Genomic DNA, 23377 nt, shown 5'->3' with positions numbered 1-23377 from the left:
CTACTCTTTTATAAACCTCAAACCTGTTCAGACTCAGTATCTAAGATAGACATAAAGAAGTGTTTGTATGTTAGGATGATTTTAGTTCAAAACATATTGCTCTAATTGCACAAGAATTAAATATTATTATCCAGTGTTATTAAACATTAAATTATACATATTTCATATACATAATATAAATATATTTAATGCAATCTCAGTTACAAAGGTACCTTTTCAAAAATTACACCTTTGTGTCTTCTTTATGCCTAAACTGTGCATATTAATAGCTTAAAGGTACTTGTTAGTACCTGAAGTCTACATATTGGTTCCAAATTGGAATCTTTTTCACAGCTTTTGTACCTTTTTTATAAGTCAGATCTTGCGCAGATCAGTGCTGCGTTCGACACCATAGATCATGACATACTCATAGATTGATTACAAAACTGTACAGGTATTCAAGGGCAGCCTCTAAGATGGTTTAGATCCTACCTGTCTGATAGCTACCATTTTGACTTTTAAAACAGGGAATCATCTCAGTTTAATCTAGTAAAGTATGGCGTGCCTCAAGGATCCGTCCTAGGCCCTCTGCTATTTTCAATATACATGTTGCCCCTTGATAATATTATTAGAAAATATGGGATTAGTTTCCACTGTTATGCTGATGATACTCAGCTATATGTCTCCAAGAGACCAGATGAAACCTCTAAATTATCTAAGCTAACAGAGTGTGTTAAAAATGTAAAAGATTGGATGACAAATAATTTCTCCTATTAATTAAGGATAAGACAGAGATATTCCTTATTGGACCAAAAAAAAACTGTACACAGAATTTCTTGGGTTACAATTTGCACCAAGACGGATGTACTGTTACTTCCTTTACAGTAAAAAATCTGGATGTTATATTAGACAGCACTTTGTCTTTTGATAAACCATATTTCCCATGTTACAAAAACTGCATTCTTTCATCTTAGAAACATTCCCAAGCTACGAAACATGTTATCTGTTTCTGATGCAGAAAAGCTAGTTCATGCATTTATGACCTCCAGACTGGACTATTGTAATGCACTTCTAGGTGGTTGTCCTGCTTCGTCAATAAACAAGCTACAGGTAGACTCCTTACCAGGTCAAGAAAATATGATCATATTACCCCAATTTTACAGTCTCTGCACTGGCTACCTATTAAGTTCTGTATCAGTTACAAATTATCATTACTTACCTATAAGGCCCTAAATGGTTTAGCTCCTGCGTACCTAACTAGCCTTCTACCGCGTTACAATCCATCACGCTCCCTAAGGTCACAAAACGCTGGACTTTTGGTCGTTCCTAGGATAGCAAAGTCCACTAAAGGAGGTAAAGCTTTCTCACATTTGGCTCCCAAACTCTGGAATAGCCTTCCTGATAATTTTCAGGGTGATGAAGAAGTTTTTTTTTTGTTTTTTTTTTGCTGGTGTTTTTTCAATTTGTATGTGTTTTCTTTAATTGCAGCGCGTTGAGCTCTCTCGGCCACCGTAACTTTGTGATCTTGCACCAAATTGTGTCTCTCTAGCATAAGGATCCTCAAAGAGGCCAAAACATGAACAGTGCACATTGATCAATGAATTGAATATAGACAGAAAAATAACATACCAAGTCATTTCTTCTGGTAATATTGAGGGGCGGCGAAAAGCAATACTTTTTTGAGCTTTTCATATATTTATATCAACAAAACATCAACACATAGTTTGAACTGAAAACTGAAAATGAATGCATTGCAGATGAAAGCAGTGTAGCATGGTGTCACTCTAAAAGAAAACAGGAAAGGGGTCCTGATGTGTCCAGATGCACCAAAATCAGTCATTTCATCAGAGCTGAGCAACCCAATTGTAATTGCAAACATACCTTATGTTGTAAATAAGACATAACTGTATATGCTAGTGGCAGTGGTTTGTGTATTGATATTCCTCAAATGGACTAAGAATTAAATATCTTTGTTTATTTTTGTGTGAACTATGCCTAAAAGCAAATGTTTTGATTTAATGTTCAGATTTCAAAATTAATCATTTTATGATATGATACATGTAGAATCTATACAGTAACAGTCAAAAATTTATTATTACGATTTTTTTTTATGTTTTCAAAAGAAGTCTGTTTTGCTCACCGAGGCTCAAGGGTCAAAAATATAGTAAAGATTGTGAAATATTATAACAGTTTAAAATAACAGTTTTCTATATGAATGTTAAAATGTAATTCATTGCTGTGATCAAAGCAGTTTTTAACATTGACAATAACAAGTCAAGGGTAGTGAATGCTGTAAAGTTAGTTACTCAGCTTTCATGTCTTTCTTTATATTAAGTTTTAATTAGTCTTTTCTTAAGTTTAAACCCCTTCCTTATGTTTTCAGTTCTAATGCATGATGAAACAAATGTGCTTCTTGTGCTTCTGCACAAGACAAGCGACTGCTTTAGAGATGATATTTCTATCTATTATTTATTCCAGAAAGTGCTAATCTAGTTTTGTTTGTGAACACCCTTGGGTACGTCCAGCTCATCAACCCATTCTCACTCCAAAGGCGTCAAAAACCGAAGCATGGTCAAGCGCCCCTAGCGTCACTTTTATGACGCCAAATGTGCCTCTCGGCGTCGACTATCGAAGTACTACGACCTTCATTGCTTTCAGTGGGAAACTTTTGGCGTCAGAATTCGACACGAGGACAGGAGATGTTTATCGCTATGAAATCACGTTCAAGAAGTCTCATTCAGCACACATCGCGCGATACTTGCTATCAGTTCCACAGTTTGGGTGAGTAGTCGTATATACGCTCTTTTAATGCCTTTTATCAAATGTATTCTGTCTTCTTTATTAATCAGATTAGTGCCAAATGTTTAATCGCTGTATTATATCGGTCATCCGCGGCTGTCTTTGAGTTTCATTGCGTTTAAATAAATGAACACAGCTGCTAATTAGTGTGATTAAACTCTATCTGTCACGTGACGTGCCATAGACCTTCGATTCCGTTTTATATTATTATTAATTTCAGGATCAATGATGTAAGTTGTATTTGTAGTAAAATCATGGTAATCACGACACAATAATAAATGAAATGTGAAGTTAAAACACAGTAAATGGGACATTAGTAACTGTAACTGTAGTTTTACTATGATATATTAATAATCAATACAACAATACAATAATCACCAAACCAGCTATGTTTGTATCACTGTAATGCTAGTGTTTTTATGTGCTTTTATATGACAGATATCACAGTAATCATGTGTTCTGTACCATGCTTTTAAAACCTTTTAATGTGAATCCAAAAAAATTAAAAATAAATAATAAAACATGTATTTTTCCATCTTGCAGTTCATTCATATCAGTTTTTATATATATATATATATATATATATATATATATATATATATATATATATATATATATATATTTATATATATATATATATATATATATATATATATATATATATATATATTTATTTATTTATTTATATATATATATATATATTTATTTATTTATTTATTTATTTATTTATATATATATATATATATATATATATATATATATATATATATATATTTATTTATTTATTTATTTATATATATATATATATTTATTTATTTATTTATTTATTTATATATATATATATATATATATATATATATATATATATATATATATATATATATATATATATATATATTTATTTATTTATTTATATATATATATATATATATATATATATATATATATATATATATATATATATATATATATATTGCTCACAGATCATTATTAACATTCTGTATATAATTCAATTTTATTTTCTCTCCCCTTTTTTATTATTTATATTTTTAGCTGAAAAGACGTAAAGGCAGTCAGCCCAGTGGTGTTTCTGGAGAGGGATTCCTTCAGAAATGGAGAAGACAGAAAGCTGCGGAGGCAGATATTTGCAGCAGTAAGTCTGTGATAGTTTGTCTCTTTTATCAAAAATTCCTGCTGTTATAATTTGTACAGCATTTGTTGTTTCTTAAACTGTTGCACTGTCCAAATACCCACACTTGCCATCTTTTCACTTGACCACTTGATTACTTATTTGACGTCTTTCCTGTATTTGGCCTAGTGTTCGAGTGAGCATGATGACCACAAGTGTGTGTCAAACTTTTCATGACCTGATGACTGTGTTTCCCAATCCTGAACCTGGAGAACCCCAGCACTGCACGGTTTTGGCGTCTCTCTTATCTGCCTTGGAGTCTTCACTGATGAGCTGATGAGTTGAATCAGGTGTGTTTGATCAGGGAGACATCTCAAATGTGCAGTGTTGGGCTTCTCCAGGACCAGGATTGGGAGCCACTGCCTTATGGGACACTTATGTGTTTAAAGAGATTTTTAATATCTAATTATCAACATTTCACATACTGTACTAAACACATCACAGTCTTAATAATCCAGTTTAACACTTGTATGATATTGTACAAGCCCCAGGACGGTCTCATCTGACACTATCAAAAGAATTCATATGACTATAGCTTGTTATTAATTACTTGCTTTCAATAATGGATTCATTTAACATTTAATTTTACAGCATCTTTACAGAGGCTGCTTTTATGGTCTAAACAAAACACAGTGTAATGTATAAGTTGAATGTAATGTAATATTTCTGTTTTACAGGATTGTTTGAGGATAACACTGCAGTTCTCCATCACGCACAAGGACTCACCTCGTTAACTCTTTATACCCCGCACACACAGAAATGGTCCCTGGATCAGTGATTAGACTTTGCAGTGGTTAGATTTTTGCAGAAGATGTAACTTTGTTTTATTTATAAGCTCATAATGAATACATTACAGAACCAGTGATGAAAACAATAGTTAAAAATAGTATTTTTCGTATTGATAAAGCATTTTGTTCTCTTTTTCAAGCTTCATACAGTGAACTTTTTAGACTTTAATTAAGAGTTTTAGTAAAGGAGATATTCATACACAGTCATCCCCTAGCTCCAGTCATGAAGTGAATTCATGATGTTATTGTCAAAGCTAGCATGTGTTTGTTTTCCTGAACACTTTCTCTGTCTTCCATTGTTCAGACAATCAGTGTTTATTTGATGCTGTGCTGATTGAGTTTTATAGATGATATTGCACACTTGACATGCATGTCTTCATGGTGTTTTTTTGTGAGTTTGAAACATTTACATTGTGTTGTATAACATTTTGGTCAATTTAATTTTTTTAATAAAATTGATCTTTTTCCAGTGTTCTCTGAAAGACATACTGTATTTACTGTTTTGTTTTTTAATAAAAGCATTTTCATTTGCATACTGAAAATAGTTAATGTTTACAACATAACTGCCTTTTTATTCTTTATGGTGGCAAAAACGAGCTTGGTGACAGAGGATGCAGTGTAGTAATTTGGGCATGTTGTCTTTAAATGAGTTTGACATATCAATAAATAATGGAAGATCCTTACAAAAATATGCATGTTTATTATGCTTTATGTATTTATTTGTTCATTCATTCATTCATTAATTTATAATTTCTGTTTTTATTCCTAGGGTTCAAATGGTAGAGAATGGTAAATCACAGAAACACAAATGTGAACAATTTTAACTTTAAAACACAATGTAATATACAATGTAAATTTTAGAAGCACGTCATATGATTAGTAAATATATTTGTCTTTGGTCAAAAAAAAAAAAAAATACACATCTTAAAAATGTGTCTTATATTTAATGAGAGGAATCTATCTGTTGGATACAACTGCGACTGCTGGGCATGTGCACATCAATATTGCCCAATTTTTGTCAAGCTGAACAACGGAGGAAGGTGAAGACGTTAATAAAACAGAATCTAATAAGTAGCAAGCTTAATCTATTGTTAACCGAATCTATCCCTTCAGCCGAAAAACGAAAGACATCTGTCATACATGGATAAGGAAGTGTGACGCTGCTGCTCAGCTTAGATGTCATTGGCTATGACTTTTCAGGACAGTCTGTGGTTGGACTATCTTTTAACCCATATTAAACAGCGCATCATGTTAAAAAGTATGTTTTGCTCCTATCATCACATTAGTAATATATTAAGTCAACAATGAAGTGTTGCTATCTTGAGAAAAATGACATCTTTAGCGAGATCCTAATCCTAACCCTAAGCATAACTTCAATGAACTACAAAAAACAGCCCCCTAGTGTTGCCTTTCTATAGATAGAACGACGGAGGCTTGTGGGTAATGTAGTTTAAAACTTTTTATTAACGAAACTAAATAAATTATTTATTTTAAGGTAAACTGGATATCTAAATATGTTTATTGTGCAAACATCTGTGATATATTTGAGAGGCAGGCTGAAATGTGATATTTTACAGTGAGCAATATTTAAAATGCTTTTATGCCAGCTTTCCACTTATTTCTGAAAACTGAGCTCAACATTATTTTATCAGCATAGCATAAGTAATAATCCTGCCCATTTTCTCTTTGATATGTTAATTGGACTCTGATTTACAGCCATTTGAAATGCACAGTTTTGGGCTCTTCCGGGGGGTGCTACTGGGCCCCTGGGGGTAGCAGGGCAGTAAAACCTACATATATGTATTCTCCTCATCATGAACAACAAACTGAGCTGAGTCACATTTATATCGGACAGTTTTCACAGTCCTCTGTTTTCTATTCTATTCATCATGGCTATTATACCTTTTGACAGGACATTGTGAGGCCATCTGATGAAACATGGAAAAATTAGAAAGAAATGATTTAATAATGAAAATAATAGATTATTTCTTTGATTTTTGAAGTAAATGGCAAGAAATATAATGGATGAACCTGCAACAACTTGCCATTATCTATTCCCCACTGTAAAGCAGTAATCAAGGACAATGTATACACATTGTGATACTTCACTATTACACAAGGACAAATTCATGCAGTGCTAAGAATATTAATTTATATATATATATATATATATATATATATATATATATATATATATATTAGCATTATATATAACTAATTAGCCGAAATCAGTGTAAAAATGTCCTCCTCACCCCCGTATCTTGCTCCTCAGGTGCTGGACATCAGTAATGTGCGTGCTCTTGGTTTTAATGCAGTACAAGATCCACGTTGATCATTCCTGATACATTCTCAGTTATCCCTTAAGTGTTTGTAACAATAAAGCCCATGGCACCATCTTGTAATGCAGAATAATTAATCTTGTAACTCCCTGTATTTCACAAAAAAATGTGCATATTTGTTACTAAAATATAAAAAAATACTTTCTGGTGTACTGATGTCCCAGATGTTATTAATCCGATCAAAAATGTTCATGTCTTAAATAAAAAAATAATCCCAATAATTAATATGTCGTTTTTCCAAGTCTAAAATAAACACATATGAGCCTACCTAGTAAAATGATGTATTTACCAATAATCTTCAGAACACAATATTCACCATTTTCATTTTATTGAAGCATAGACTATAAAGTTGATAAAGTAGCATCAAGACAAATAAGATTCAATGAAAATAATTATCATCAAAGATACATTAACCTCATATATAAATCAGTTCCCACGGATGAGTGATGAAATGTCCTTAAAAGTCACACAGTCCCATCCAGTCAACTGTGATACAGATCATGTGATACATATAAGACATGTGATACTGTTTCAGAAAATAATGATTCCTTATCATCACATCTAAACTGGTTTCATCTCCCCATCGTGTTCTTCTTCTCTCGTGTCTGGAAACTGTTTGTGGTTGATATCCAGCACTGATGTGGTGTAGCTTCTCTCAGCCAGAGGATCTCTCAGTCCTAACATCCCAGACCTGGTCAAAGTGAAACACACAATCCAGATGAAGTTGTTTAATGGACAGAGAGCGCAGCTTATGTTCTGTGTGGTTTTTGCAGGGTGAGCAACTATGACCCTTGTAGTACTGTACACTTACCATTCTTCAAGCTGCTTTAAGACCTTTTGAGAAGCTTTTTCTCTGAAGAGAATTTACCACATCCTCTTCTTTCACTCCTTTCAAGAGCATCACTTGGTCAAAACCCCTCATTTGGCTGATGAGATCATCTGTACAAATAAAAATACTGCAATAAATATGTAATTCTGCAAGAATTAAGAAAAAGTTACAGAGGCAAAGGTCTTGCTCATGAGACATTAGCATGTGTAGTTCTCAGAGACTCTAGAATTCATCTGTTGTTGCAGTAAATGTGTTTTCTTCCTCTAGAATCTTTCTCCAAAGTTCCTGACTTCTCTCACAAATGTGTTTTAGTCTGTGCAGTGTAAGGCCTGGCTTCAAACCAATCAACTATCAATTCACAATTTATAACATAACATTTACAAAACAATGAAATAATGTCAATTGGTGTTTATATCAACTAAACCAATTTCATGATACTTGTCTGCTTTTAAAACAGGTGGTGTGTTTTTAAAAACATAATATTAAAAATGTCCAGTCACACTTTGCTAACATGCTGTAATTGTAATAGTATAAAACGAAATCAAGGCTGACATGACCAGTTCTGTGAGAGATCATCATAAATTGTTGTATAACATTGCTTCAACACACACATACCAGAGGACTTCTGTTTGTTTGAGCACAAGATGGCCGTCTTCATTTCTCATCCTGAGCAAATAATTTCCTTGGTCTTCCTTCTCTTCTGTGAAACAAGAAAATCTCTACTTACTCTCTGTGCAATTAATATTGCTCATTAAACATAATTAAGTTAATTTAAAGTAAGATTCAGACCAGAGCATTTGATGAGTAAATGTTGATTAAAAAATATTCTAAACAAATGTACCTGGGAAGAGCTGATCATGGCAAGATTCGCTGAGACTCAGTAATAGCTCTTTTAGGTTTTAGGAAGGTTTGTGAGGGTTGGCTCTTAAAATAGCTGTTGAGCTCGATATTTTAGACCTGAAAAAGAAGAACAGCATTATCTGAAAAAATTCCTGTAAGACAGAAGGAAGGACATATTATTAATTACGTGCAGCTTGTACATTACACCTCTGTAAAGATGCTGTATAATTAAATGTTAAATGAATCCATTATTGAAAGCAAGTAATTAATAACAAGCTATAGTCATATGAATTCTTTTGATAGTGTCAGATGAGACCGTCCTGGGGCTTGTACAATATCATACAAGTGTTAAACTGGATTATTAAGACTGTGATGTGTTTAGGGATCATTTTTAAGACTTTGACCCTGTCCAGATACCCACACTTGCAGTCTTGGCCACTTGAGAGTGTGTGTACGTGACAGTGTGTGCACAAGACTGTCCCCGGTCTTAATAATGCCAAAGCACAGCGTCCTTAACACACACTAAACCTCTCCAATACTGCTCCAGAGCGCTATACAAAGCTTAGTGTATCCCATCATGCATCATGTTTTGGAATAAATCGTCAGACTTTTTGCCGAGATCTCACAAGAGGTCATGGAAAGCTGTCCAATGTACAGTATGTGAAATATTGATAATTAGATATTAAAAATCTCTTTAAACACATAAGTGTCCCATAAGGCAGTGGCTCCCAATCCTGGTCCTGGAGAAGCCCAACACTGCACATTTGAGATGTCTCCCTGATCAAACACACCTGATTCAACTCATCAGCTCATCAGTGAAGACTCCAAGGCAGATAAGAGAGACGCCAAAACCGTGCAGTGCTGGGGTTCTCCAGGTTCAGGATTGGGAAACACAGTCATCAGGTCATGAAAAGTTTGACACACACTTGTGGTCATCATGCTCACTCGAACACTAGGCCAAATACAGGAAAGACGTCAAATAAGTAATCAAGTGGTCAAGTGAAAAGATGGCAAGTGTGGGTATTTGGACAGTGCAACAGTTTAAGAAACAACGAATGCTGTACAAATTATAACAGCAGGAATTTTTGATAAAAGAGACAAACTATCACAGACTTACTGCTGCAAATATCTGCCTCCGCAGCTTTCTGTCTTCTCCATTTCTGAAGGAATCCCTCTCCAGAAACACCACTGGGCTGACTGCCTTTACGTCTTTTCAGCTAAAAATATAAATAATAAAAAAGGGGAGAGAAAATAAAATTGAATTATATACAGAATGTTAATAATGATCTGTGAGCAAAATATTTATATATATATATATATATATATATATATATATATATATATATATAAATAAATAAATATATATATATATATATATATATATATATATATATATGAAAATAAATAAATATATATATATATATTAAAAAAAAATATATATATATATATATATATATATATATATATATATATATATATAAACTGATATGAATGAACTGCAAGATGGAAAAATACATGTTTTATTATTTATTTTTAATTTGATTTTTTTTTTTTTTTTGATTCACATTAAAAGGTATTAAAAGCATGGTACAGAACACATGATTACTGTGATATCTGTCATATAAAAGCACATAAAAACACTAGCATTACAGTGATACAAACATAGCTGGTTTGGTGATTATTGTATTGTTGTATTGATTATTAATATATCATAGTAAAACTACAGTTACAGTTACTAATGTCCCATTTACTGTGTTTTAACTTCACATTTCATTTATTATTGTGTCGTGATTACCATGATTTTACTACAAATACAACTTACATCATTGATCCTGAAATTAATAATAATATAAAACGGAATCGAAGGTCTATGGCACGTCACGTGACAGATAGAGTTTAATCACACTAATTAGCAGCTGTGTTCATTTATTTAAACGCAATGAAACTCAAAGACAGCCGCGGATGACCGATATAATACAGCGATTAAACATTTGGCACTAATCTGATTAATAAAGAAGACAGAATACATTTGATAAAAGGCATTAAAAGAGCGTATATACGACTACTCACCCAAACTGTGGAACTGATAGCAAGTATCGCGCGATGTGTGCTGAATGAGACTTCTTGAACGTGATTTCATAGCGATAAACATCTCATGTCCTCGTGTCGAATTCTGACGCCAAAAGTTTCCCACTGAAAGCAATGAAGGTCGTAGTGCTTCGATAGTCGACGCCGAGAGGCACATTTGGCGTCATAAAAGTGACGCTAGGGGCGGGTCCGTGTACGTTTTGATAGTTTGTTTTTTCGATTGAAACACAAAACAAAATAACGAGAAACCACCTGTTTTTCGTTTGTCGTTTCAAACCAAAATCAAAGAAACGGTCAAAAAAGAGCCGTTCTCCCGTTTTTGGTTCTGAATCTAAAAACGAAAAATGACAAAACCAAAATCAAATAACGTTCCGATTTTGGTTTTTTGAAATTCCTTTTTCCATTTTTTCGTTTGAAGATCTACATTGAAATACAGACAGGTTGGCCACGTGACCCGGAAGTAATAGTAAATATGGCCTATCAAAATAAAAGCCAAGCTTTTAGAACGGTCATATTATGCAGCGCTAACGTTATACCAGAGAAACGTTAGAAGAAAAATCTATTAATAAATAGCCTTATATAAACCTGGACCGGAATAAATATGTTAGCAACAGTAGTTTATTACAGCTATTTAACATCGTGCCTATCCAGACATCACCAGTCACGTTTAATGAGCGCATTGTTTGGCTCAATACAGTTGGTAATATAGGTTAACCTAAGAACTTATGTGTGCAGAGTTGTTACTGTTAGCGCTATATTATATAATTAAATTTATATTTAATGTGGTTTCCACCGTAATGAATAACTGTTCCCCCTTTCTACCAGCAGGTGGCAGTATTTAAATGACTGACTGTATGGTGTCTTTGGTAACTGTTTTAAATCAAGATTACTGATACAGATGTATTTATTGTTGTTCGTTGTATTTTGTTTTTATTTGCCTAGTTATCATCATCATCATCATCATTCACCCAGCCCAGAGTTAAACCTGCTTCTGTTTTAACCTGATTATAACACTGCACTGCTATCAGCTTCTTATAGCAGCTCAGACAACAAACTCACATCAGACATGTCCTAATCCTAATGTAGGCCATCTAGCCAAAATAATGATTTACCAGTGTGCTATATACTTTGTGAATCTTTCTTCTCTATACACATTCCAGTTTGTATAACATACAAAACTCTGATTGTGTTATGCCAGTGAAGAGAATCCATAAAAGTCTTAAAATTTTATATAGCACATAGATGCTTTCAAGGGCATTGCATGTACAATCAATGGCTGCAGAACATTTGTTAAGCCCTAAGGTAAGAACATTTTACAAAGTCCTCAAAAGAAAACCCCAAAACATAATTACATTACTAAAAACAGGCTGTCAACGCTGATTACATCAGGAATAACTGCAACAAAACGTTTCCAGTAACTTTTGATATGTCCTGCTTATTGACTTGGACGAATCTTTGCCCATTCCTCTGTACAGAACAGCTTCAACTCTTGGATGTTGGTGGGTTTCCTCACATGAGCTGCTTGCTTCCTCATCCTTCCACAACATTTCAATCATTTTAAGGTCATAACTTTTGACTCTGCCTTTCCAAAACATTCACTTTATTCTTCTTTAAGGTAGGTGGGTATATTTTGTCACAATATAATATATATAATAGTATAAAGTATAAATTGAGTTTGTATCTCCCTTCTGGTACATAGCAGACATTATCAGGCTAATATAGAAGCAATTATAAAAATGGTAAACATAAAAAAACTATGATCAGTGGAGCAGTGCTGAGGATGAACTATAGTTTAAGAGTCTGATAGCTTGGGGGGAAATGTTGCTCTGCAGTTGGTGCGGCAGCAGAAACTTCTATATCTCTTCCCAGAAGGCAGCAGGATGAACAAGCTGTGGCTGGGTGGGTACTGTCCTGTTGCAATGGCATATTGGATTTTAATATTTGTATCAATATAAGTGTGATGTAGCTTCAGTGAAGATGTAACCAGCAAAAAAAAAAATATATATATATATGGATGTTACTGTCATACAATATAGAAAAAGAGGCTTAGAACTACAGAGATATATAGGGGATACATGGGAATGTTTAGAAATATCATTACTATGACTACAATTTTTATTAAAATGTAATTATTGTAGTCAATGGGAATATATAACTATTAACACACTGTAACACTAACAAGTGAAATGAGACAGATGAAAATTGCTTGAGACAACTGTTGAAATATTTGTTGAAAAATATTCTGAATCTTGCAGATGTGATGGAAAACCCAGTTGTGGCACCGTGCTGCCGCAGCCTCGTTGGATGCCGGGTCTGCGTTGAGCAGTGGGCAACTACCTCGCCGCACTGCCCAAAATGCAGGGACGAGATGTTCCAAGAAAAAAAAAATTTAAATTACAGGGATGGGGGAGATTGTGAATGTTTTGAAAGACACTATTAGTTAGGAGATTGTTTTAGTTAGTTTTTATTTTAGGTTTAGGTTTTAAGTTAAGTCAAATGGTTAAGTTTGGTTATGTTCATCTGTTATGTTATTTTATGCAATTAATAAATTGTTCAATTTTATTTTCTATTACTCTCACTTGCAGAACTCCTTTTGTTGTATTCATTTTATGTTATTTTATGCAAATAATAAATTAATATAAATATTTTAATAAAATAAATTATGTTCACTTTCATGACATACTGCTTGTTGTCTATTATAACACAGTAGAACCACACACCCAACTGGACTGAAGGCCTATATGTGAGACATGTTTTTAAATTTGTGAGTGTTACAGTCAACTAAAACTTCACGCAGTATAATAGCACATGTAAATCAGACAATCAAACATGAGGAGAAAGAGCTCATTTTATTGAGTAGGCTAATGCCTTAAGCAGCTGTGCTAGGAAACGTGATTTGTGAAAGCACAGTTGTAATGAAAATAATGGAAAGTGTTTTAATTACAGAACATAAAGCAATATCTCCATGACAGTAGCTCGCACAAAGCAGACACAGTGCGACACCTACTGGTGTCTGTAATCGTTTTGAACCGCCCTTGATTTTAAACTTCGTTGGATTATTAACGTTACATGGAGGACTGAGAACCTTCACATATGTCGTTTTTTATTGTATTATAAACAAACTACTATCACTATTAGTTAACTAGCCAGTTCAATACATTTATATTAATATGTTAATTAACACTTTATAACGTGAGCGAGGTAACAGCGTGTCCTTGGGCTTTTTGAAAATAGATATGATGCGTTAGGATAAAATTATATTTGAGGACCAACACAAGTTTTACGAGGGTGTCAATCGAATGGCAAAGACGAGATAGGGACTGATATTTTGATGGCAGAATCCCAATCTCCCTCATTATTAGTTAGGCCTGCGCATGACGTCACGTGGGAATTCACGTTGAATCGCTGTCCATTACGGTGGAAACCACATTAAATATAAATTTAATTATATAATATAGTGCTAACAGTAACAACTCTGCACACACAATAAGTTATTAGGTTAACCTATATTACCAACTTATAAAACGTTTGTAAAAAGCTTGGCTTTTATTTTGATAGGCCATATTTACTATTACTTCCGGGTCACGTGGCCAACCTGTCTGTATTTCAATGTAGATCTTCAAACGAAAAAATGGAAAAAGGAATTTCAAAAAACCAAAATCGGACCGTTATTTGATTTTGGTTTTGTCATTTTTCGTTTTTAGATTCAGAACCAAAAACGGGAGAACGGCTCTTTTTTTACCGTTTCTTTGATTTTGGTTTGAAACGACAAACGAAAAACAGGTGGTTTCTCGTTATTTTGTTTTGTGTTTCAATCGAAAAAACAAACTATCAAAACGTACACGGACCGGGGCGCTTGACCATGCTTCGGTTTTTGACGCCTTTGGAGTGAGAATGGGTTGAGCTCATTGTGTCTGTCCTCGATAATGCATCGGACAGTCTAAAACAGAAAGACAAGTCCTGACTTTTGATTAAGCATGAAAAATGTTTCTGTACATATATCTCCATGATCTGTTTGCTGTAGTCATACTGTCCCACTGCACAGAAATGAATCATTCAAGCCTCTTTAACCCATCATTAAACAAAAAACAGTGGTCAGTTTTGAGACTTGGGTCTTTTTGACTTTTTTCTTTTTCAGACTAGTGGAAGCAAAACATCCAAAACACGTTTAATAGTATAGTTCAACACCAAAATTTGCAGTTAATCACATCATATTTCTCCATCAGTAGTAAACTAAAGAAGATTTTTACCTTGGCTCCTGGTTTTATCGTGGTCTTATGAAGTGAAATGATCAGTCTGTGCAAGAAACTCAATGTTATTTACAAGATCATCACCTGTAGTCCAGAGCCTCATACAAACGGGAAAAACAGATTGGTTTCCATGAACTGATTCTTTTGGAAAGTTGATTTTAATTAACTGGTTCAGTTCACTAGTTCGTTTACAAAATCAGACGGCACGTATATGCAATTATATTATTAAAGCACCAAATAATGATGCGAAATGTGGACGTTTTACATGTCTAAAGATTATTCAGTGAGTAAACTAGTCTAAAAGTCTAATCTCACATGGAGTTTGGATTCATACTTGTTTCAAAAAGTTCTTGCACAAAGATTTACAAGCTGCCGTATTATTTTTGTCTATTGCCTGGAGGTAAAAAATGCAATAAGAGGAATACTGTTGTGTTTAATAAAGAGCAACCAGCTGAAGTGACACACACACACACACACACACACACTGTCAACGTAACATCATTAGTGTGTACCTAGGAAACCATTCCTGTACGGTGTGTTACCAAACAATGTGCCAAAAAGCTATACATGTTCAAAAAATCCTCTAGGGAACTCTTTTTTTTTTGGTGTTTGCATCACACTTGGAATAGCAGGGAAGGATCGCCGAGTTCAAACCTTGCCGGACTGGAATATTTCTCTGTACGGATCCAATTACTTCCCACTGATCGGTCCATTGGGATCCGGCTCTCTAACACACGGCTGTTAATATTGTGATGCAGTTTGCACAGTGTGTGTGTCGCTATCAGCTGAATATACAGAGTAAGATGAGAGTGTGTTTCTGACCCGTGTGTGAATCATCAGCCACAGGTGGCACGCTTACGTGAGACACGAGCTGAGCCCAAACTGTTATTATCTTGCTGTCTGTGAGAGTCGCTGATGTTGTGTCTGATTCTCAGTTTTTACAGACTTCAGGCTTCATAGCTGTAATTTTGCAGAGGGTAAATGTACACAGGTAGCAGGACGAGACAAGACAGATGAGACGTGACAGAGAATAGAAATTATTCTGGTCCTGGAAAAGTGAAGGAGGTCTACTTGCACTTTTTAAGCTCATAAAAATAAATAAAAAACACATGCATGTGCATGGTGACTTTTCTGTTGAATGATATTTTGTTTTTTCTTGCACGTTTTGCGACACTATTAAAATTAAATGTCCAGTGAGTGGCGTAAAAAACAATGTGATGAATGTGTTTGCAAATAAGATTACTTCACCTAACACTAAAGCGATAACAAAAACCAACACATTTGCTGAAGCAACCTGCTTCTACAAGTGTCTAAGCACTTTTATCATGACTTATGTTTAATAGACTCGTATCCGAGTGCTTCACATTATAAGTGTCATGCACCGGGTGTGCTAACCAGCAAATTTACTTCATCAGAAAAGCAAAACTGGTTATGAGATGCAAATGTCAAAATGTCATGCACCATGGTAATATTGTTTTGAGCGCATAACATAGTCTTGTTTGACAAGGAGTTTTTATTAATTGATACTGTGACACAGTAATCGTGATCTATGCAAAAGGAAATTAAGATTGTTGGTGTTTTACTTAAATAAGCTTGAAATTGCAGTGAATTGGTTTTATAGATATTTTTGGAATTTTGCATAAAAGCTTTTTTTTTTTTTCAGTGAGCCTAGTTTGCACAAATGACAGAAGCTTGTTTTAAAAAAATACGAAAAAAAAAATTTGTCTCATAAATTGAAAAAATAAAATAAAATCAGAATTGCAATTTTTTTTTTTGTCTCATAAATAATTTTTTAATATAAAATCAGAATTGGTGAAAAAAATCAGAATTATGAAATGTGTCATATATAAAGTTTATATCTTGTAGTTCTTACTTTAAAGTAGCTACATCTTACAATTTTGTAAAAAAAAAAAAAAAAAGTGGAAAAAAAAATAAAAAAATTGAGAAATGAAATTAGAAATGCGAAAGTGAAAGTGAAGTGACATTCAGCCAAGTATGGTGACCCATACTCAGAATTTGTGCTCTGCATTTAACCCGTCCGAAATGCACACACACAGAGCAGTGAACACACACACACACACACACACTGTGAGCACACACCCGGAGCAGTGGGCAGCCATTTATGCTGCGGCGCCCGGGGAGCAGTTGGGGGTTCGATGCCTTGCTCAAGGGCACCTAAGTCGTGGTATTGAAGGTGGAGAGAGAGCTGTTCATGCACTACCCCCACCCACAATTCCGTCCGGCCCGAGACTAGAACCCACAACCCTTCGATTGGGAGTCCAACCCTCTAACCATTAGGCCACGACTTCCCCCAAACTAAACAGTCAGTATTTTGAGAAAAAGAAACATGTTGGAAGCTTCCATTAAAAATGCACATCACACACAATAATTGAAATACTAATTCTTATACAAGATTGCATGCTGTTTTATCAATATAACACAGTAGTAAATGAAAGTGTGTTTATTTTCATTCTTGGTTTGTTCCCTCTGTGAGAGGTACGTGCAGAATTGCATTAAATCAAAGGACGGTATCTTAAAAGTCTGCACTTTTTTTGAATGCCTACGTAGACAGCTACTGTGTTTTAGTACAGAGACACAGACAGATGAAGATGTAGCCCTTCTGTTTTCATTCACTCTCCTCTAAGTGCAGCGTTTTCTCTTGTTTATCTCATTCTACGCTATACTCTCTGATTCAAGGTTGCTGTGGAAATGATGAGCGGTTCTGCCATGGTTACAGGGAAGAACGCAAGCTGCTATCCTTAGGCATAACGAACGTCAGCGGCATTACTGTCTCTTTATGAGACAGGACCATAACACATTTATAACCACCACACATTAATAAAGAACTATGGGTCATAACCAAGGGGATATTGCACAAATGCACAAATCTGCTCTTTGTAAATGCATGCTAATTTTCAGGTGGTGAGAAGTGGATTTTTTTTTTTTTCACACACATTATTTAATCAAATATAATCAAACTTTAAAAGCTTTCAGTAGCTCCTCTCCAACCATTATGCATGAGTTTTCAAGCATGTTTCATGCCAACTTTAAATTACAATATGCATGTATCACATGTATATAGGCTTATTAGAAGCTGATAATGTGCACAAACAACACACACTCACAAAGAAATTGAACATAAATCAATCGAGATGTCCTGACAACAGCCTGAGGTTAGTTTTGTGTTATGAGATCAATAACTTCTTCTTTGACAGTTTCCACTAAAATATCGTGCAGCACAAGTGTTTTCAACATTAATAATAATCAGAAATGTTTCTTGAGCAGGAAATCAGTATATGAGAATGATTTCTGAAGATCATGTGACACTGGAGACTGATGCTGAAAATTCAGCATCGCATCTTAGGAATAAATTATATTTAAAGTATTTAAAAATTGAAAACTATTATTTTAAATTGCAATAATATTTCACAATATTACTCTTATTTTCCGTGAGTTTGATTAAATAAATGCAGCCTTGATGAACAGAAAAGATAAAAAATAAAAAATAAACAAAATCTTTCTGATCCCAAAGTATAACTGCAGTACATTTCATGCAATGTTATTTTTTTATATCTAACAATTCTCTAAACATGCCTCTGATGCTCTAAAAAAGGCCACAGGAAAAAGCACCCCATTTGTGTTTCTGCTGTCCATTTTCTGTCATCTCTCTGGATCACAGTGTGCATATTTTCTTCCATTCTGTTCAACAACACCAGAGAAATCAATGGGGAAGGAACTCTGCCCGTCTCAAAGAAAGGAGGAAGACAAAGAAAACACTAGGAACTATAAAAAGCATTGTTTCAGCATCCTCCGATCCTCCAGATCTGACGTCACACATACTTCTGTTCTGTTTTTAGCACAGCGCTATTTGAAAAAAATACAATCAAAGTGAAAATGCTTGCAAGGGACATTCAAAATTAGCATTTTGACCAATGCACCATCTGACATTGTATTAGATATTGATTTAATGTAGTCCATGAAGTCTAATTCTGAGGAAAAAGCTAATGCATGAATGCATTTTAAGATACAACAAAAATTATTAATTTATCTTCTCAAGACATTAACTGTTGGACTACAGCAGTGTGGGTTACTTGATGTTTTTATCAGCTCTCATTCTGACGGCACCCATTCACTGCAGAGCAAGTGATGCAATGCTACATTTCTACAAATCTGATGAAGAAACAAACTCATCTAGATCTATCTATTCCTTTAACTCATTTCAAAACAATGTACTGTATTGTAATGAGTAATGAAACAGGCAGTTATTTAGGTCGGTTTGTTCCAATATTCAGTGACTGCACATGTGCATCTGCAGAAATGAGTCTGATTCAGTGGTTCGTGTCAGGGATCGATTGTTCAGCGTATTCTCTGCTCCACACCAGCTGTAGTGACTCAAATCACTGTGTTTCAGGACAAGCACATCTTGTGGTCTGAACTCCAATCAGCTGTCCTTCTGTTTTAGGACATGTTCCCTTGACGAGGTTTCTGTATTCCTCACGGAGAAGAGCTGATTCTGAGAGATGCATGCATTATGTTATTTCTAGTACATGCACTGAGAGTCACACTGACAGCATGCAATGATTAGAAAAGATAAGATTTGCTGTGAGCAACGAATGCAATGAAGCAGCAAATCACATGGTGTGTATGTTAGGGGAATTTTATTAATAAAGCAAAAAGCAAAGTCTTATTAAACCTCAGAGAGGTTTTCAGAGAGTATACATTTTGAAATATTTAACATGAGTCAGCTTTGAAAGTTGATTACGGATTGCAAAAAAATTAGCGTAGAAATCTTTTTTTTTTTTTTTTCAGACATTGATAGCAAGCTTAACAGTTAATTACAGCAAAATGTTAACATTTCACATTTAATTCAATGTGTTCATTCAGATTCAATTCATCGTGTTAATTCTGTTTTCCACTTTGCTGGAAAAAAAAGACAACTTTGATATATTTTAATACTATTTTCTAGCACATTGCACAAATTATAAGTAAGTAGAACATTAAATTAAAACTTTTTTTTCGCTGCTGATATATAGTTTTTATTTACTTGTTTTTATTTTTAAAGTGCGATTCTGTGAGATTTTAAACACTTGGGACTAAGTAGTAGGAATGCATAAACTTATAAACTGACATATTAATGCACAAAAACGTTTGGCTATAACTATAGCCTTCAGAAATTTAACAGATCTGACATATTTCAGAAAATATTCGATAAATATTAGACATTACAGTTTTTTTCAGTCGCTAACAAGCATTTGTCCAAACAGTTGTCACATTTTCAAAACTCTAAACACAATTAGCACAGCATCTGTCTATTGTGGCCATACCATTCACAAATTTCACAAAAAATGTTTTTTTCACACAATATGGGGTCATTAAATACATTTCCACAATGCTTACATTTTCTGAACAGACAACCTATACCTCCCAACAAAATTATGGATCGTTTTTGTAGTATTTACAAATGTTAACACACGACATCCCACAATAGCAAAAACAATGTTCCAAACCTTAGATACAGTATAAAAACCTCTGCTTCTGCAATGATATCAGTTCAAAAACAATATATCTTAGCTGATTTATGTTGTGTAAATTGGGCCAACAACAGCTGATTCCTATCTGGCTTAGACTCAATGGCAGGGGTTATTTTTTTCTATTACATTGACACTTATACAATAAAAGGAGGACTTTGAAGAGTGATGTTTTTGGAAACAGAAAAAGACAAAAAGTGTAATGTATGGACAAGGAAGAGTAAGAGCAAGGGGCCCAGTGAGAAGAGCAGGAGCAGTGAGAGATGCAGTGAGAGGAGCAGGAGCAGTGAGAGATGCAGTAAGAGGAGCAGGAGCAGTGAGAGGAGAAGAGAGAGGAGCAGGAGCAGTGAGAGATGCAGTAAGAGGAGCAGGAGCAGTGAGAGGAGAAGAGAGAGGAGCAGGAGCAGTGAGAGATGCAGTAAGAGGAGCAGGAGCAGTGAGAGGATCAGTGAAAGGAGCAGTGAGAGGAGCAGTGAGAGGAGCAGTGAGGGGAGCAGGAGCAGTGAGAGATGCAGTGAGAGGAGCAGTGAGAGATGCAGGAGCAGTGAGAGATGCAGGAGCAGTGAGAGATGCAGGAGCAGTGAGAGGAGCAGTGAGAGATGCAGTGAGAGGAGCAGTGAGAGATGCAGTGAGAGGAGCAGGAGCAGTGAGAGATGCAGGAGAAGTGAGAGATGAAGTGAGGGGAGCAGGAGCAGTGAGAGATGCAGTGAGAGGAGCAGGAGCAGTGAGAGGAGCAGGAGCAGTGAGAGGAGAAGAGAGAGGAGCAGGAGCAGTGAGAGATGCAGTGAGAGGAGCAGGAGCAGTGAGAGGATCAGTGAAAGGAGCAGTGAGAGGAGCAGTGAGAGGAGCAGTGAGGGGAGCAGGAGCAGTGAGAGATGCAGTGAGAGGAGCAGTGAGAGATGCAGGAGCAGTGAGAGATGCAGGAGCAGTGAGAGATGCAGGAGCAGTGAGAGGAGCAGTGAGAGATGCAGTGAGAGGAGCAGTGAGAGATGCAGTGAGAGGAGCAGGAGCAGTGAGAGATGCAGGAGAAGTGAGAGATGAAGTGAGGGGAGCAGGAGCAGTGAGAGATTGAGATATGCAGGAGCAGTGAGAGGAGCAGTGAGAGGAGCAGGTGCAGTGAGAGGAGCAGGAGCAGTGAGAGGAGCAGTGAGAGGAGCAGGAGCAGTGAGAGGAGCAGTGAGAGGAGCAGGAGCAGTGAGAGGAGAAGAGAGAGGAGCAGGAGCAGTGAGAGATGCAGTAAGAGGAGCAGGAGCAGTGAGAGGAGAAGAGAGAGGAGCAGGAGCAGTGAGAGATGCAGTAAGAGGAGCAGGAGCAGTGAGAGGAGAAGAGAGAGGAGCAGGAGCAGTGAGAGATGCAGTAAGAGGAGCAGGAGCAGTGAGAGGAGAAGAGAGAGGAGCAGGAGCAGTGAGAGATGCAGTGAGAGGAGCAGGAGCAGTGAGAGGATCAGTGAAAGGAGCAGTGAGAGGAGCAGGAGCAGTGAGAGGAGAAGAGAGAGGAGCAGGAGCAGTGAGAGATGCAGTAAGAGGAGCAGGAGCAGTGAGAGGAGAAGAGAGAGGAGCAGGAGCAGTGAGAGATGCAGTGAGAGGAGCAGGAGCAGTGAGAGGATCAGTGAAAGGAGCAGTGAGAGGAGCAGGAGCAGTGAGAGGAGAAGAGAGAGGAGCAGGAGCAGTGAGAGATGCAGTAAGAGGAGCAGGAGCAGTGAGAGGAGAAGAGAGAGGAGCAGGAGCAGTGAGAGATGCAGTGAGAGGAGCAGGAGCAGTGAGAGGATCAGTGAAAGGAGCAGTGAGAGGAGCAGGAGCAGTGAGAGGAGCAGTGAGAGGAGCAGTGAGGGGAGCAGGAGCAGTGAGAGGAGCAGGAGCAGAGAGAGGAGCAGTGAGAGATGCAGGAGCAGTGAGAGATGCAGGAGCAGTGAGAGATGCAGGAGCAGTGAGAGGAGCAGTGAGAGATGCAGTGAGAGGAGCAGGAGCAGTGAGAGATGCAGGAGAAGTGAGAGATGAAGTGAGGGGAGCAGGAGCAGTGAGAGATTGAGATATGCAGGAGCAGTGAGAGGAGCAGTGAGAGGAGCAGTGAGAGGAGCAGGTGCAGTGAGAGGAGCAGGAGCAGTGAGAGGAGCAGGAGCAGTGAGAGGAGCAGTGAGAGGAGCAGGAGCAGTGAGAGATTGTTTTTATTTTACCCCTCCCCCCCTCCTTTTTTATCTGGGCTTTTTGCTGTTGTTGTTTTTTTGTTCGGAATGCTCTTATGTGTTTCATGGATATTTTGTTCACTGTAGGCAATACTGTCAAACCTTTTCTGTTCTATCATACCGTGTTTCTACTGTACCTCCTGCAGTAAACAGTAAAGGAAAAAAATAGCTTTTTACTGGAATTCTTTTGAATGCGAACATTACTGTACATTTGGACATACAGTTCCTAACCAATAAATTTAGTGTAAAACAGTGAATTGCATGTTTTGCATGCAAATACCTGTAAAACTGAGACTGAAAAGTCTATGCAGTTTTTGTAATGTCAACAATAGCCAGTATTTTGAAACCTGGTGTACTTTGATTGACTGCATGTACCTTGTGAGGTGAAAACAAGTGTTATTCTTTGACAGAATAATTTAATTTTGAGTCAGATTTCCAGTGTTTTGCTAAAGTTGGTGTGTGCAGAGAAAGATGTGTTCTATTTTGAAATGAAGATTTAGTATATATTTAACAAAATGTGTTTTTGAGAAGAAAATTATCCATTTGGCCAGTTGTGTTTTGTAGGT

The 23377-nt window shown here is 35.9% G+C and overlaps 2 long non-coding RNA genes across 3 annotated transcripts; one reads left to right on the top strand and one right to left on the bottom strand.

Annotated features, from left to right (window-relative positions):
- Positions 1-2562: 2562 nt before the first annotated feature.
- On the top strand, positions 2563-5603 carry LOC127969331 (uncharacterized). Of its 2 annotated transcripts, XR_008156248.1 has the most exons (4): positions 2563-2760; positions 3832-3931; positions 4097-4257; positions 4645-5603. It is a non-coding gene; the product is annotated as an uncharacterized LOC127969331 (long non-coding RNA). The 2 variants fall into 2 exon arrangements; XR_008156247.1 differs by having other exon boundaries at positions 3832-4257.
- A 1810-nt stretch (positions 5604-7413) lies between these two features.
- On the bottom strand, positions 7414-11486 carry LOC127969438 (uncharacterized). Its single transcript, XR_008156268.1, has 6 exons — positions 10834-11486; positions 9881-9980; positions 8765-8880; positions 8539-8623; positions 7906-8033; positions 7414-7785 (listed from the first exon to the last, which is right to left on the bottom strand). It is a non-coding gene; the product is annotated as an uncharacterized LOC127969438 (long non-coding RNA).
- Between the last annotated feature and the right edge of the window lie 11891 nt (positions 11487-23377).

The sequence above is a fragment of the Carassius gibelio genome, chromosome B12, assembly GCF_023724105.1.
Source record: "Carassius gibelio isolate Cgi1373 ecotype wild population from Czech Republic chromosome B12, carGib1.2-hapl.c, whole genome shotgun sequence".
Lineage (NCBI taxonomy): Eukaryota > Metazoa > Chordata > Actinopteri > Cypriniformes > Cyprinidae > Carassius > Carassius gibelio.
This window is presented reverse-complemented; position numbering and strand designations above follow the sequence as displayed.